The 13,887-nt window shown below is 47.5% G+C and overlaps 1 protein-coding gene across 1 annotated transcript in view; it reads left to right on the plus strand.

Moving 5' to 3' along the window:
* The window catches only part of MDGA2 (MAM domain containing glycosylphosphatidylinositol anchor 2), a 222,159-nt gene that overhangs the window by 145,514 nt on the left and 62,758 nt on the right, over positions 1 to 13,887 (plus strand). The gene's annotated exons all lie outside the window — the stretch shown is intronic.

Genomic DNA, 13,887 nt, shown 5'->3' on the forward strand with positions numbered 1-13,887 from the left:
AAGGAGGAAAAAAGGAGGGCAAGAGCTGTTCCCTGGGAGCTGATCCGCATCCAGATCCAGCCTCGGGAATGGGGAGGGAAAAGGGGGGGATAATCAGTTCTTTTTCACTTTGGAAACATGCGGCATTTGTTGTTGGAGCACGGAAAGCCTGGTGGTTTGAGGTGGTTTCTGGGAATGATGGGGGGATAATGAGCCAATCTTTGTACTGTGGATCTGAGCAGTCACTGAGCGACTTCCCTGCGCTGTCAGGACTTAATTTGGGTGTTTTATGAAGTGCAGCCCTCATTTATTCCACTTTCAGTGCCCCAATCTTCTGTCACTTGGCTTTTTTAGCAGCTCAGCACAAGTGACCTCTTTTGCGGCCTCCGGGGAGCAGCTGCTGCCTCACACACCCTCAGTGCTGATAAGCAGCTGATTTGTTTTTCCTGGCTCTGTTTTATAACAAATTATTGATGCATTTGATTACATGCTTGGGATCTGCGGAATTCCCATCCCAGATTTTTCCTGCTGCTCTAGCTCTGCTTTAAATCCCAAAGTCAACACTGAAGGGAGGATGGAAGCTTCTCCCTTGCGGGTTTCTCTTGGTTGTGGTGTTGGTTGCGTTAGGAGCAGGTTCATCCCACTGGAAATTGGAAATGAGGGGTCTGCGCCTCCTGTGCTTGGCTCAGTCCTTTTTTCCTGGGAAAAAAGAGGCTCCGGGGGACCTTGTGGCTCTGCACAAGTCCCTGACAGGAGGGGGCAGCCGGGGGGGTCGGGCTCTGCTCCCAGGGAACAGGGACAGGAGGAGAGGGAACGGCCTCAGGCTGGGCCAGGGGAGGCTCAGGGTGGACAGCAGCAGGAATTTCCCCATGGAAAGGGTGCTCAGGCCTTGGCAGGGGCTGCCCAGGGAGCTTTGGAGTGCCCATCCCTGGAGGTGTCCAAGGAATTCCTGGAGGTGGCACTCAGAGCTCTGGGCTGGGGACAAGGTGGGCATCGGGCACAGCTGGACTCTGTGATCTTGGAGGTCTTTTCCAACCTCAGTGATCCTGGGATTCTGTGAATCTGGGAATGAGAACCACAATAGAGACAGTGGAGTGTTGGTCCTTCTGGATAAAGAGGGAGGAAGTGGCTTCTTTCCCCTTTTTCTGGCACGAATTTGCTGTGAAAAGTAGAAAAGACTCTGTGACTGAGGAGTTCCAGGAGCTTCCCACTCCCTCAGGACCTGAGGCAGTTCCTGGTGGATCCCATGGGATGACTCCTGCTGACTCCCAGATTCTGGGGGATGCATCACTTGGGTCGCTGTTATTTTCCCACCTTTTCCCGTTGCCAGAACCCCTCTTTCTGATGCATTTTTGTTCTGCTTGCGATGCAGAATTTTGCTAATTCTAAGAGCAGAGACACAACCTGAAAATGCTTCCAAGAAGTGGGAGTTAAACAGGTATTTCCAGGAGCTTTTCCTTTCATCTCTCTGTGTTTAGAATTCTTCTCCTTTTATTCACATCCTGGCAAGTGACAAATTGGAGATGAATGGAGAAAAATTATGGCAAGCTTTGATTATTTTTCCCGTGGGAGGAAAGTTTTTGTTCCCAACGACTTGAGCAGCGTTTCCCTACCGAGGGTGGCATTTAACCAATTGCCATAAAAACCAGTTCTCTTCAGAATTTTGGGATATTTATCCTAGATGCTTCCAGCGGTGATGAACAGGGAAAGATATTTAATGGAACCCTTTTATTTAGAAGATAACTCCTGGATTTCACTGGGGATGTGCTGTGTGAGGATATTCCTATTCTTTGGAAAGTTCTCCTTGTGCCAGCAGGACTTTGTCTCACTGGAAGTGGTTAATTCATCTATTTTCATGGAATTATGGAATATCTGAAGTGGGAAAGGACCCACAAGGATCACAAATCCAACCCCTGGCCCTGCCCAGACACCCCAACAACCCCACCCTGGGCATCCCTGGGAGCGGTGTCCAAGCACTCCTGGAGCTCTGGCAGCCTTGGGAATGTGCCCATTCCCTGGGAAGCTGTTCCAGTGTTCCACAGGGTAAATCTTTCTGTGGAATTACTGCTCCAGGTCACATCTGGTGGGTCAAACTAAAGAAAAATGAAAGGTAAATTCAAAGATAAAGGATTTTATTTCAATTTGCCTCCCTCATCTAATGACTCTTTTCTTTTCCCAACCTCTCTTTTCCACTGCCATTCCTTTATCCCATCTCAGTGGTGTCAGGATCCCAGCCTGGGAGTTCTCCAGGAAAATTGCAGATTTTTGGGCTTGGTCACAGTTTGGCCTCGAGCTGTGATTTAAGATTTTTGCTTTTTCATGTTTACATTAAATCCTAAAACTTCTCTAGAGAAATGAAAGTCCTGGAATCACCGAATGGTTTGGATTGGAAGGGAATTCCTAAACCATCCCATTCCAACCCCCACCATGGGCAGGGACACCTCCCACTGTCCCAGGTTGCTCCAAGATGAGTCTTCCCCTGTGTTTGGTTTCCCATCATGGCTTAGATGGGAGATTGGGAATTGGGAATTGCTGGCTGGGAGGATGGGGAGGGGCTGGAATGGAATTGCCAGAGCAGCTGTGGCTGCCCCTGGATCCCTGGCAGTGCCCAAGGCCAGGCTGGACATTGGGGCTGGGAGCAGCCTGGGACAGTGGGAGGTGTCCCTGCCATGGCAGTGCTGGCACTGGTTGGGATTTAAGGTCACTTCCCACCCGAAATCCTCGGTGATTCTTATTTTATGATTTTCCTGCTGAATTGTGGATAAATCAACTTTTAAGGAATAAATCAAACTCTGCTGGTGGCAGACAGGGCAAATCCAGGGACGATTTACCAGTTCCACTTTTCCAGCTGCAGGAGAGGGCTGGAGACAGAAAAGTGCCACCAGGTGCCACCAGGTGCCTCATGCGCTGTTTCCATCGTGTCCCTTAGGAAGCGATTGGACAGCGAGGATGGGATCGTTTGTCATTGCATTTTCCCTGTCTCCCTTTTCCTTCTGCTCCCCATAAAATCCTGTTTACAGCACAAACGCCTTCCCAAACTCATCCATCTCCAAACCCTCGGAAAACCTCTTAAAACATCCAAGATATTTCATGGAAACCTGGCTGGCAGAGCTTTGTTGGCCACCTCGGGATACTCAGGATTTCCTGTTCTGTCGGAGCTCAGCTTTATTTGTGTTGTTCTTCCTCGGTAATAAATTCCAAATAACTCTGGAAAAGGAGCTCATCCTGCAGGAAATACATTGGGAATGGAACAGAGCTAATTAAGGAGAAAGATGAGGCTGAGTGATGATCTCAGGTGCGGAGTGGAGCAGTGTAAATGAGTTATTCCCATTTTCCATCGGCTGGAGAATCCAGCCCTGAGTCCGCTTTCCTTGATTTTAGATTTCTTTGCAGCTGGGAATGGGAAAAGGAATTTTTCTGCCTTGGAAAGGCAATCTGGCAGCTCAGGAATGTGCTGGGTCTACTCTCGAAATATCTGCCTGATGAAATATTTATATGCAAATATTGTATTAATAACGAGATCAGAGTTGTTGTGAGAGAAGGAAGCGTTCCCCATCCGAAATTGGACTGGGATTAATGAACTAAAAACTCTTGGAATTTTAGGAAAGTAACGAGGAGAATCTCTTTGAACAGGTAGGGTGGCCAATCCCTGTGGGAATTTGCCACCTTCATGGAATTGTCTTGTGAATGGGGATCAGGAGTGCGGGAAGACTCCCAAAGAGTGAAATCTGCCAGATTATAAAATTTTAATTATGAAAGCTCATTAAAAAGGGATAACCAAGGAGCTGAAGAAATCAAATGGGGAAAATATCTTGATTTTTAAATAAATCTGTTCTAAATCTGTGTTTAAGCAGGCTGGAATGATAAAGGAAATTGGAATTTGCATTTAATATTAATATTATTTACATCCTTTTTTCCCCTCCTGATTGAAGATTTGAGTGGGGAAAGCTGATTAATATTCAGGACAAATATTACATAACCCAATCCATTCCCAGGCTGTTGCATTTATCACTTTCTGAACAAATTCTTTCTCCAGAGATAAAAGTCGGGTTTAATTTGGGCTCTTTGTGGTGGGAGAAAGGGCAGCCTAAAAAAAAAAGTTTAGAACTGGGTCTAATTTTTTTAATTCTGGGTCGTTTTTTCCCTTCTCTCCCAATGAAGAAATTACCTTAACAACTTGAAAATATCAGAATAATGGTGCTCCCACTGCTTCCATAATCTTGATTTGCTTTCCAAAATGGTTTTCTCCACCCTGGTGGTTGTATCCAAAGAATTCCATGCTCCTGCCCAAAGGATTTTCCCAGGATACAGCACAAGTTGATGCTGCTAAGCTGAGCTTAAATCTTCAACTTTCCTATGGGGATATTTATTGATATATTTAGTTTTATATATAAATATAGAAAGATTTGGGCACTCTGGATGGATCATTCCCACTGTCCTGGTGTTTCACCTATGGATCATTCCCAGCTCCTTAATTCCCAGTCCAGAAACTTCCCAGGAAACTGTGAAACAACAAAATTCCTCTCCAAGATCCTCATTTGATCGAGGCTGATTTCAGAATAACCCAAAGGCAGTCACGGCCTGGGTGTAATTTATCCACATGGAGCAAGGCAGGGAAAAAATTATGGAAGTCATGGATGGCTGGATTGGGAAAGTGAAATCCCGGGAGCTTTCTGACATTCAGCAAGGTCAAGGACAACGTTGAGTTGCTGACCCAAGGAGGTGATGAATATGCAAAGCCTGGCGCCGTGGAAAATTTAAATGAGGACCAGAGTATTTGAATATTTTCTTATTTAATATTAAAATTAATATCACGGAGAGACCTTCCTGTCAGAAATTCCAAAGGAACAGAGCATTCCAAAAGCTGAATAAATAGAGATGTTATGGGGGGGGGGGGGGGGGGGGGGGGGGGAATGGAATTATTCATATTGGGGTTTTTTGGGAATTGGTCTGGGAGAGGATAATCCCGCCCCACAGAGCAGTTCCAAAGCATTTTCCAGACAAAAATGGGTTTGGATTTGGAAGAAGAAAGCGTGAGTGGGAATAGATGTAAATATTCCATATCCATATTTAAAATAGGAAGGATCAGAGCTTTGGTTGCTCCAAACCCCACCCAACCTTGAACACTTCCAGGGATGGAGCAGCCACAGCTTCTTCTATTCCCAACTAATAACAAGAGGTTGGATTTGAAGGGAAAAAGAGAATTCCAGCCCAAAAGAGTTGAGGAAAATCCAAGAAATTCTTCTCTAGACCTTGTGGAATTCAGGGATATCCACCCCCCCAGTTATCATGGGAAGAAGGTGAACAACAGGATGAGAGGGAATGATGTAGTTGGAATATAAAGGAGTCACAAAAACCAAGGACAAGTCAACACCAATCAGGGAAAGGTAAATTGGAATAATTAATTGTCCTTTCAGCTGATTTTTTTTGCCATTTCCATATTAACAGTGGAAGATGCTGAGTAAATACATTGCCTTTGTTTTCCTGTAATACTTGGAGATTAATTCCCATAATTACATGAAATATGGATTTCAACAGAGCTCTGGCTGCAAAGTGCAGCATTAAAAATTAAGATTATTTGGATTGACACAGGACACAAATAATTCTGTCCATGGACGCTGCTGGAATTTGTCCCAGCTGATTTTTTAGCTCCAGAAATCCCTCTCCTCCTGCCTCACTTCCCAATGTTTGACTTTGTGCCTGTAATTGCCTCACAAAGCAGAGTTTTGAAGGCAATCCACAGATTTAAAGACAAGCTGCTGCTTTGCCTGTGCTCCCTCCCAAACCCTTTGGATCTTATTCCCAATGCCAGCATTATTATTCAGGCCTGTTGTCCACTGCTGTTAAGAGGGAGGTTTACAAATCATTTCGCCTGTGGAGCTGGCAACGGCGTCAGCAGGAAGATTCCTTCCAGCAGGAATGAAATTAGAGCTCTTTGTGTCCCACATAATCAGGTTTTGCAGTGGAGCCAGGCCAGGGGATGCTGGATTCAGTATTGGAGTTGCTGGATGCTGGGAAACCTGGGAGGGTCTGTGGGAATGATGATTTTTTGGAGAGATTTTCCTTGGGTTCCACCAGGTTTTGAGGAACCACATCAGGAGTGAAATCACTGAAGGCAAGAGGAGTCTTGAGCGGAATCATTGAGGTTGGAAAAGCCCACAAGTATCATCAAATCCAACTGTTCCCAGCCCTTCTGAGGCCACCACTGCCCCATGTGGTCACATCCACAGGGCTTTGAAATCCCTCCAGGGATGGGGACTCCAAACCTCCCTGGGCAGCCCCTTCCAAGGCCTGACCTCCATTTCCATGAGGAGATTCCTGTCCCTCATAAATTCACAGCATCATGAAGGTTGGAAAAGCCCTCCAAGATCATGAAGTGCAACATGGCACTGCCAAGGCCACCACTGCCCCACGGCCCCAAGTGCCACATCCACATGGATTTAAATCCCTTCAGGAATGGGGACTCCACCCTGTACCTGTGCCAGGGCTGGACAACCTATTTATGGTAAAAGTTTTCCCAACTATCCAATCTAAACCTCACAGAATCCCTGAGGTTGGAAAAGCCCTCCCAGCCCATGGAGTCCCAGCTGTGCCCGATGCCCACCTTGTCCCCAGCCCAGAGCTCTGAGTGCCACCTCCAGGAATTCCTTGGACACCTCCAGGGATGGGCACTCCAAAGCTCCCTGGGCAGCCCCTGCCAAGGCCTGAGCACCCTTTCCATGGGGAAATTCCTGCTGCTGTCCACCCTGAGCCTGCCCTGGCCCAGCCTGAGGCCGTTCCCTCTCCTCCTGTCCCTGTTCCCTGCCAGCAGAGCCCGACCCCCCCGGCTGCCCCCTCCTGTCAGGGACTTGTGCAGAGCCACAAGGTCCCCCCTGAGCCTCCTTTGCTCCAGCCTGAGCCCCTTTCCCAGCTCCCTCAGGAATTCTCCAGCCCCTCCCCAGCTCTGTTCCCTTCCCTGCTCCAGCCCATCCAAGTCTTTCTTCCCAAAATTTCCCCCAGGACTGGATGTGCCCAGCACAGGGGGAATGAAGCTGCTGAAGGGTTCTGCATCTGTGCCCTTGCCTTGGTAGGACATGGATCTTATCCTGGATGCTGTCCAGCTCCTCCACCTGCCTGGCAGAGCTTCCATGGACCATCATTTCCTTGGGAATCACTTCAGTCATTATCCATCATCCATGGCACTGCTGGTGTGGCCACAACTCCTCAGTGTGGAGCCCACACTCATATCCTGGGGATGATCTCCATGGCCTGGTGGCTCCATGAGCAGCTTCGCTGATGGGAATTCCTGACAGAAAATTACTTGTAGCAGGAATTTTCACGGTCTCCTCATATTCAGAAGCTCTCCACAGAATAGAGGGAAATTTCCATTTTTTAATAAATAAATAAATAAATAAAAGGGGAACCTTCCATTTATTATTGGTTTGATAAACAAAAAGCAGGGATATTTTAATTTTTTTTAGAGGAATTGTTATTTCCAGGGAGTTCAGACCTTTGAAAATAAACTCAAACCATTCAAATTGATGCATATTCCTCACAATTGATTCCTACTCCTCACAATTGATTCCTATTCCTCCCAATTGATACAAATCCCTCACTTTTCCAGGCTCCACTGCCATTCCAGTGCCCATTAAGAGATATTTTTTATCATAAAGCCACTTTCCTCCCTGCTCTAATTGACTGTTTCCCTCCGGATGGGGCAGTTTATTCGGATTTATTTGATCATTCCGATGGATTATTGGCACATTTTGTTCTCGGTGAAGGAACAGACTGATCCTATCCTCATTTTCCTGTCCGTGGCAGGGCTGCCTTGCAGAAAGGGACAGGGACACGAAGAATTCCCATTCCTGCTTAGGATGACAGGAACTGGGACTGATTTTTCCACCAAAGGATGGTGATTTTTCCTTTTAGGAGGGTCCTGGCTTGCAGTGGAGAGGCCACGGATTCCCATTCTTCTGTAATTTGTTTTATCAGGATAGTTCTGATGTGTCTGGGCAATGTAAAATCATTCCAAGAAGTTTCATGGAGCCTGGTCATTTCTGGAATGATCCGTTGGATGTTGGGTTTGGTACCCTCAACACTTCGGGAGCTACGGAGGCGAAACAGCGCCATCTCTACATCCCCTGCATTGGAATAATCTTGGAATCATGGAATATCCTGAGTGGGAAGGGATCCCAAGGATCATCCAGTGCAACCCCTGGCTGTGCCCAGACACCCCAACAATCCCACCCAGTGCATCCCTGGGAGCAGTGTCCAAACACTCCTGGAGCTCTGGCAGCTTTGGGAATGTGCCCATTCCCTGAGGATCCTGTTCCTTTTGGGTTTCGTTATCCTTTGCAAGCTCAAATCTGTGGCTCTGAACCTGGAAGACCAAACATAAACCCATGGAATGGCTGAGGTTGGAAAAATCATGGAGTCCAGCAGGATATCCAACACTGCCAAGGCCTCCACATCTCTGTTGGAATTGGAAAATTATAAAATCCTGGGATTGGTTGGGTTGGAAGGGACCTCAAAACTCCTCCAGTTCCATCCCTGCCATGAGCACGGTTGTTGCCAACCTTCAGGATTCTCCAAACTCCTTGGATCCACTTCAAGCCCAGGTTGGATGAGTCTTGGAGCAACCTGGGATGGCATAAGGCGTCCCTGCTCCAGGTATAAATCATGGATCATAGTTGGTTTCTGTGTCTTGGATTTGGGCTTTGGAAAAGAATCTCAGAATCCTGAAATGGTTTGGCTGGAAGGGACCTTAAACCCATCCAGTTCCAGCCCTGTCAGGGCAGGGACACCTTCCACTCTCCCAGGTTTCTCCAAGAGGATTAAGAATGGTGGGAAAGCAAGGAAAACATGGAATTCAGGGTATTCCAGGATAATTTTCATGACGATGAAGTCAAATAAACCCAGCAATCCCACTGACTATGCACGGCTCCCAAATATATCCAACGTGAGCCCTGATGGAGCTTGGGGAGGAAATGAAAGGATATTCCCTTCAGTAACCTTGAAAATTCAATTTTGGAGATAAAACAGGGCTTGATAAAATTGGTGGAGCGGGAAGATGAACTCCAACAGGAGAGGAAACAGCTGGAAGAAGGAGAGCGGCAATAAATGGATTTACTGGAAACAAAAAGGCAATTCTGTGTAAAACATTGGGCGGAAAAACCAGACTTAGAGGCAATACTATAAAATTTTACAGACTCCTGTGGGAGGAGGAAAACAAGGAAATGTTGGAGTTTATTCCCTTCTGCATGAAATTGCTGGACACAGAAGACAAATCCATCTGCCCTAAAAGCAGCCCCAAAACCAAAGGCGATAGCCCTTATTTATGCATTTCTTTATTTAGTTGGGAGTTTATTTTAGTTGAAATCGAGCCTAAATGCAAATCCAGGCTCAGAGATGATAAGCAGGGCCTGATTCCTTGGAATCTTCCAAATGGGATTAAATTATTCCCAGCATTCAGCACCAGGAAAATCCGAATGAACTCAAAACCCCGTTTCTCTGAGGTCTTTTATGTCACATCTACTCAGGGCAGCTTCATTTCAGAGCAAGGCTCTGCTTTAATGCTGGACTTTAAAGTGCAGCACGTCTGAAATGTGGAATATCACGGGATGGTTTTATTTTAGGAGCTGTGGTTCCTTCTTTCCCCGTGGCCACAAACAGGGCTGAGCTTCAGGGCTCACTGGGGTTGTTGGAGGGACCCTAAATCCCATCCTATTCCCACCCCTGCCATGGCAGGGACACCATCGGCTGTCCCAGGCTGCTCCAAGCCCCAGTGTCCAACTTGTGGAGCAACCACAAATTCCCTGTTCCACGGCCTCCCCACCCTCCCAGCCAGGAATTCGTTCCCCATTTCCCACCGAAATAAACCCTTTTTTAGTCTGAAGCCATCACCCCTTGCATGGAGCTGAGAGAGGCTCAGAGTAGAGCAGTAAAATCTGGCTGTGAGGGGTGAAAAGTCCAGCATGAAGCACAGGATGGTTCCTGAGGAGGGCAACCAGCAGCACAGCATCCTTCTGCTTCCTCTCCAGCTCATATTTTATGGAATAAAGGTGTTTTCCAGCTTCATCTGCTCCTAGGAAATGGTGTGAGCCCTGCTCTGCCACCTGCTCCTCCCATGGATGATAAAGCCGAGCTCACTTTTCAGTGTTCCCCTCACTGAGGATGTTAAGAGGGTTGGGATTCCTTCTCCAGCAACCTTTTATTTCATTAAAGTAAATGAACTTCCTATTTTTGAGGCAGCTTCCTTTGTGCCCGGCTGGCTTGGTGCTGGCTGGTGAATGAAGCTTTGGGCTTTGGCCTTGTCACTCTCAGTCCCTCTCTGGGTCACCTTTGTCTGTTTGCAGTCCTTGAGTGCAGCCTCTCCTGGAGCTGTTGTTGGAGCCAGAGGTGCTCAAGTGTCCAAAAAGTCCAGTGGCACCTGGATTGGATCAGGAATAGGTGGCAGAAGGACAGGGCAGGGATTGTCCCCTGTGCTGGGCGCTGGTGAGGTCACACCTCAAATCCTGGGGGGTCAGTTGTGGGTTCCTCATGACAAGAAGGACATTGAGGGGCTGGAGCGTGTCCAGGGAAGGGGCTGGAGCCCCAGGAGCAGCTGAGGGAGCTGGAAAGGGGCTCAGGCTGGAGCAAAGGAGGCTCAGGGGGGACCTTGTGGCTCTGCACAAGTCCCTGACAGGAGGGGGCAGCCGGGGGGGTCGGGCTCTGCTCCCAGGGAACAGGGACAGGAGGAGAGGGAACAGCCTCAGGCTGGGCCAGGGGAGGCTCAGGGTAGATACTGGGAAAATTCCTTCATGGAAAGGTTTGTCCAGCCCTGGTTCTTCTTCTGAAACGCTTCGCTGACAGTGTCCAGGGTGTCCCATGGCCAGTTCTCCAGGATTTTGTTCCCACTCAGGAATGTTGTTCATTCCCCTTGTTCCAAGCTGTGCTGCTGCAATTCTCCAGTGCTCAGCTCTGGAATGGGAGCAGATTCCACCCTCTCTCCCATGAGCTGTGGGGACCAAACCCCTCCTTTCTCCACCTCTTCCCATTTATCTTCCACCATTCAGGGTTTGATAAATACAGGACAACTAAAACAGGGTCAATATACCCCAAACTGGTCATTCTGCCTCGGCTGAGGACACCTTGTCCTGCTTTTCCTTCTTAGGAGACGCTGGGAATTGTCCAGGGGAGAAATGTCTGTCTGGGCTGAGCATTTGTGCCAATAAATTCCCATTCTGCCCCTCTCCTGCTGCTCTGACCTTTTCTGGCCCTATTTTTTTTTCTATTGTCTTTAAACCTGCCCAAAGTTGGTTTTTTTTTGGTAACCTGAGGACAATTTGCTCTGAGCTGATTCCCTCTCATTTTCCATGGATCCCAGGCTGAGCCATCTCCAGGGTTTCAATCCCTGACCCCAAATTTTCAAGCCCTGACCTCGGCTGCTTAAAAATAGGGGTGGTTCAATGAATTTCAGACTCTGAGGTTTGTTCTGAGTCCCAAGCACTAAAGGAGATGAAAGCCTCACCTGGCCCAAAGGTAAATGCATAATTTAACTTAAAGCCACGATTTCTGCACATAAAACAGGCCCCAAATCTCCCAAGGACAGAGAAGGAAAGAAATCTGGGGGGTTTATTGGTAATTCTCTGCTCTGATCAACAAAAGCCAACCCCGTCCAGCGGACAAATAAAACACAGAGGTGAGAACTGATCTCTATTTCAAGGCAAATAAAATCTGTTGCAAACACTGTCCAGAAGAGCAGTAAAAACGGGGTTTTAGTGCTTTTTTAAGTTCATACATTTCTTTAATGTGCACATTTCTGTGTTTTCTGCTCTCCTCACATCTCTTTGCCTCCCCTGTCCAAGCAAAACACGCTTTTTATTTCAAGCCATTGTGCTGAGATCTCCCCAGACGTTTCAGATGGATTCTGCTCCTCTTCCCTGCCCAGTTTTTCCATGTTTATCCCTGGTTTATTTGGCACTTTGGCTGTAACGTCCTTTTCCATCGGTTTTTGGGAGCGTGGCCACGGTTGGGATGTGGTGACCCAAGGAGGTGATCCCAACTCTGGGAGTGAAGATCATCTGGGCTGGCTGAGCTGTGCTGGAGGTGGGTGGCACTGGTGGCATCTACAGGAGGGGGCAGCCAGGTGGGATCAGGCTCTAATCCCAGGAAACCAGGGGCAGGATAAGAGGGAACGACCTCAAGTTGCACCAGGAGAAATTCAGGTTGGATATCAGGGAGAATTTCCCCATGGAAAGGGTTGTACAGTCTAGGGCAGGGGTGGAGTTCCCATTCCTGGAGGGATTTAGATCCCTGTGGATGTGGCACTTGGGGCACGTGGGGCAGTGGTGGCCTTGGCAGTGCTGGGAAAGGTTGGACTCGATGACCTTTGAGGGTTTTTCCGGCCTAAACCATTCTGGGATTCTCTGTGGAATCACGAGGCTGCTCCAAGGGCTGCAGCTCCCTTGTTCTCCTCTGGAAAAGTAAAAAACTCAGAGCAGGGAGTTCTGGGAGAGGTTTCAGGAGTGGGCAGAGTGTTTAAAATGCCCCATTAAATCATTAATGGGGTTGTGTGCAGAGCTGACCCGGTGTCACCGACGGTATCAATGGCCCCTGTCAATAACGCAGCCCAAGGGAGCCAGGAACAGAATCCAGCACTTCCCTTGGGCTGATAAAAGCCTTATCTCCAATTTCCCTTGTGCATTTCCCACCTTTCTTTCCTGTTTTGTCCTCCCTTCCTCAGTGTCCTTGTAGGAACCTGGGAGGGTGGGGAGGGGCTGGGCTGGAATTGCCAGAGCAGCTGTGGCTGCCCCTGGATCCCTGGCAGTGCCCAAGGCCAGGCTGGACATTGGGGCTGGGAGCAGCCTGGGACAGTGGGAGGTGTCCCTGCCATGGCAGGGGTGGGATGGGATGATCCCTAAAGTCCCTTCCAACCCAAACCAGTCTCCATCCTCTTCCCTGCCCTGTTCCTGTCCAGTAAAGTTCAGCCCCACAAATGATGGAATGTTTGTTGTAGGAGTGAGTAAAAACATGATTTTCCTGCTAAATATTCTGAAGGAATTGGTGTGAGTCGCTCCAGGAATAAGCCAGGATGTTGCACCCCTGGCTGGATCCCTGCAGGAGGAGAGTTGGTTCAAATCCCAAATGGAATCCCAGAGTGGGTTGGGATGGAAGGGACCTTAAATCTCATCCCAACCCACCCCTGCCATGGCAGGGACACCTCCCACTGTCCCAGGCTGCTCCCAGCCCCAATGTCCAGCCTGGCCTTGGGCACTGCCAGGGATCCAGGGGCAGCCCCAGCTGCTCTGGGAGTTCTGTGCCCTCAGAGAAGTGAGGCTGAAGGAAGAATTCCCACGTAGGGGATGCTCTTGGTCCATAATTCCAATTAAGCTTTAAGAAGGTTCCTGGATACAGCAGGAAGCAAATCCTAAGGGAATATTGGATGCTCTTGGAATCTGGGAGTGCTCCAGTGGGTTAAAGGTTTCTTTAACCTTTTAGGGATAATCTTTTATCACTAAAACTGAAAATTTTTCCTTGTAATACATTATTTTGGCTTCTGCATTGGAGCAGTTTAATACTGACAGTGAAATATTGAAATATTATTTATTACATTTAAATCAAAAGATTTAAATATTTTATTTATTTTTCAGATTATTTTGAAGGAGATAAAAAAATATCTGTGAATTAGGGGGCTTTTTGTTCTAAAATCCTCATTTTTACCCAGAATCCCTGAATTTTTGTTTGCTTATCTCTTCGATTAGAATATAGAAATTAATTAGAATGAAGCAAATATGTTTAAATGAACATTTCCTGCTATTCCCATTATTTCTTTTAATTCTAGATGAATTTGGCTTGTTTTTTTTCCAGTTTTTGGCTTAACCTACCTTAAAAAAATGCAGAAGAGAGATGTTAAATGATGTTAAAAAAGAGATTTTTAAGAGGTCACAA

Source organism: Aphelocoma coerulescens, chromosome 5, assembly GCF_041296385.1.
Source record: "Aphelocoma coerulescens isolate FSJ_1873_10779 chromosome 5, UR_Acoe_1.0, whole genome shotgun sequence".
NCBI classification, from domain to species: domain Eukaryota; kingdom Metazoa; phylum Chordata; class Aves; order Passeriformes; family Corvidae; genus Aphelocoma; species Aphelocoma coerulescens.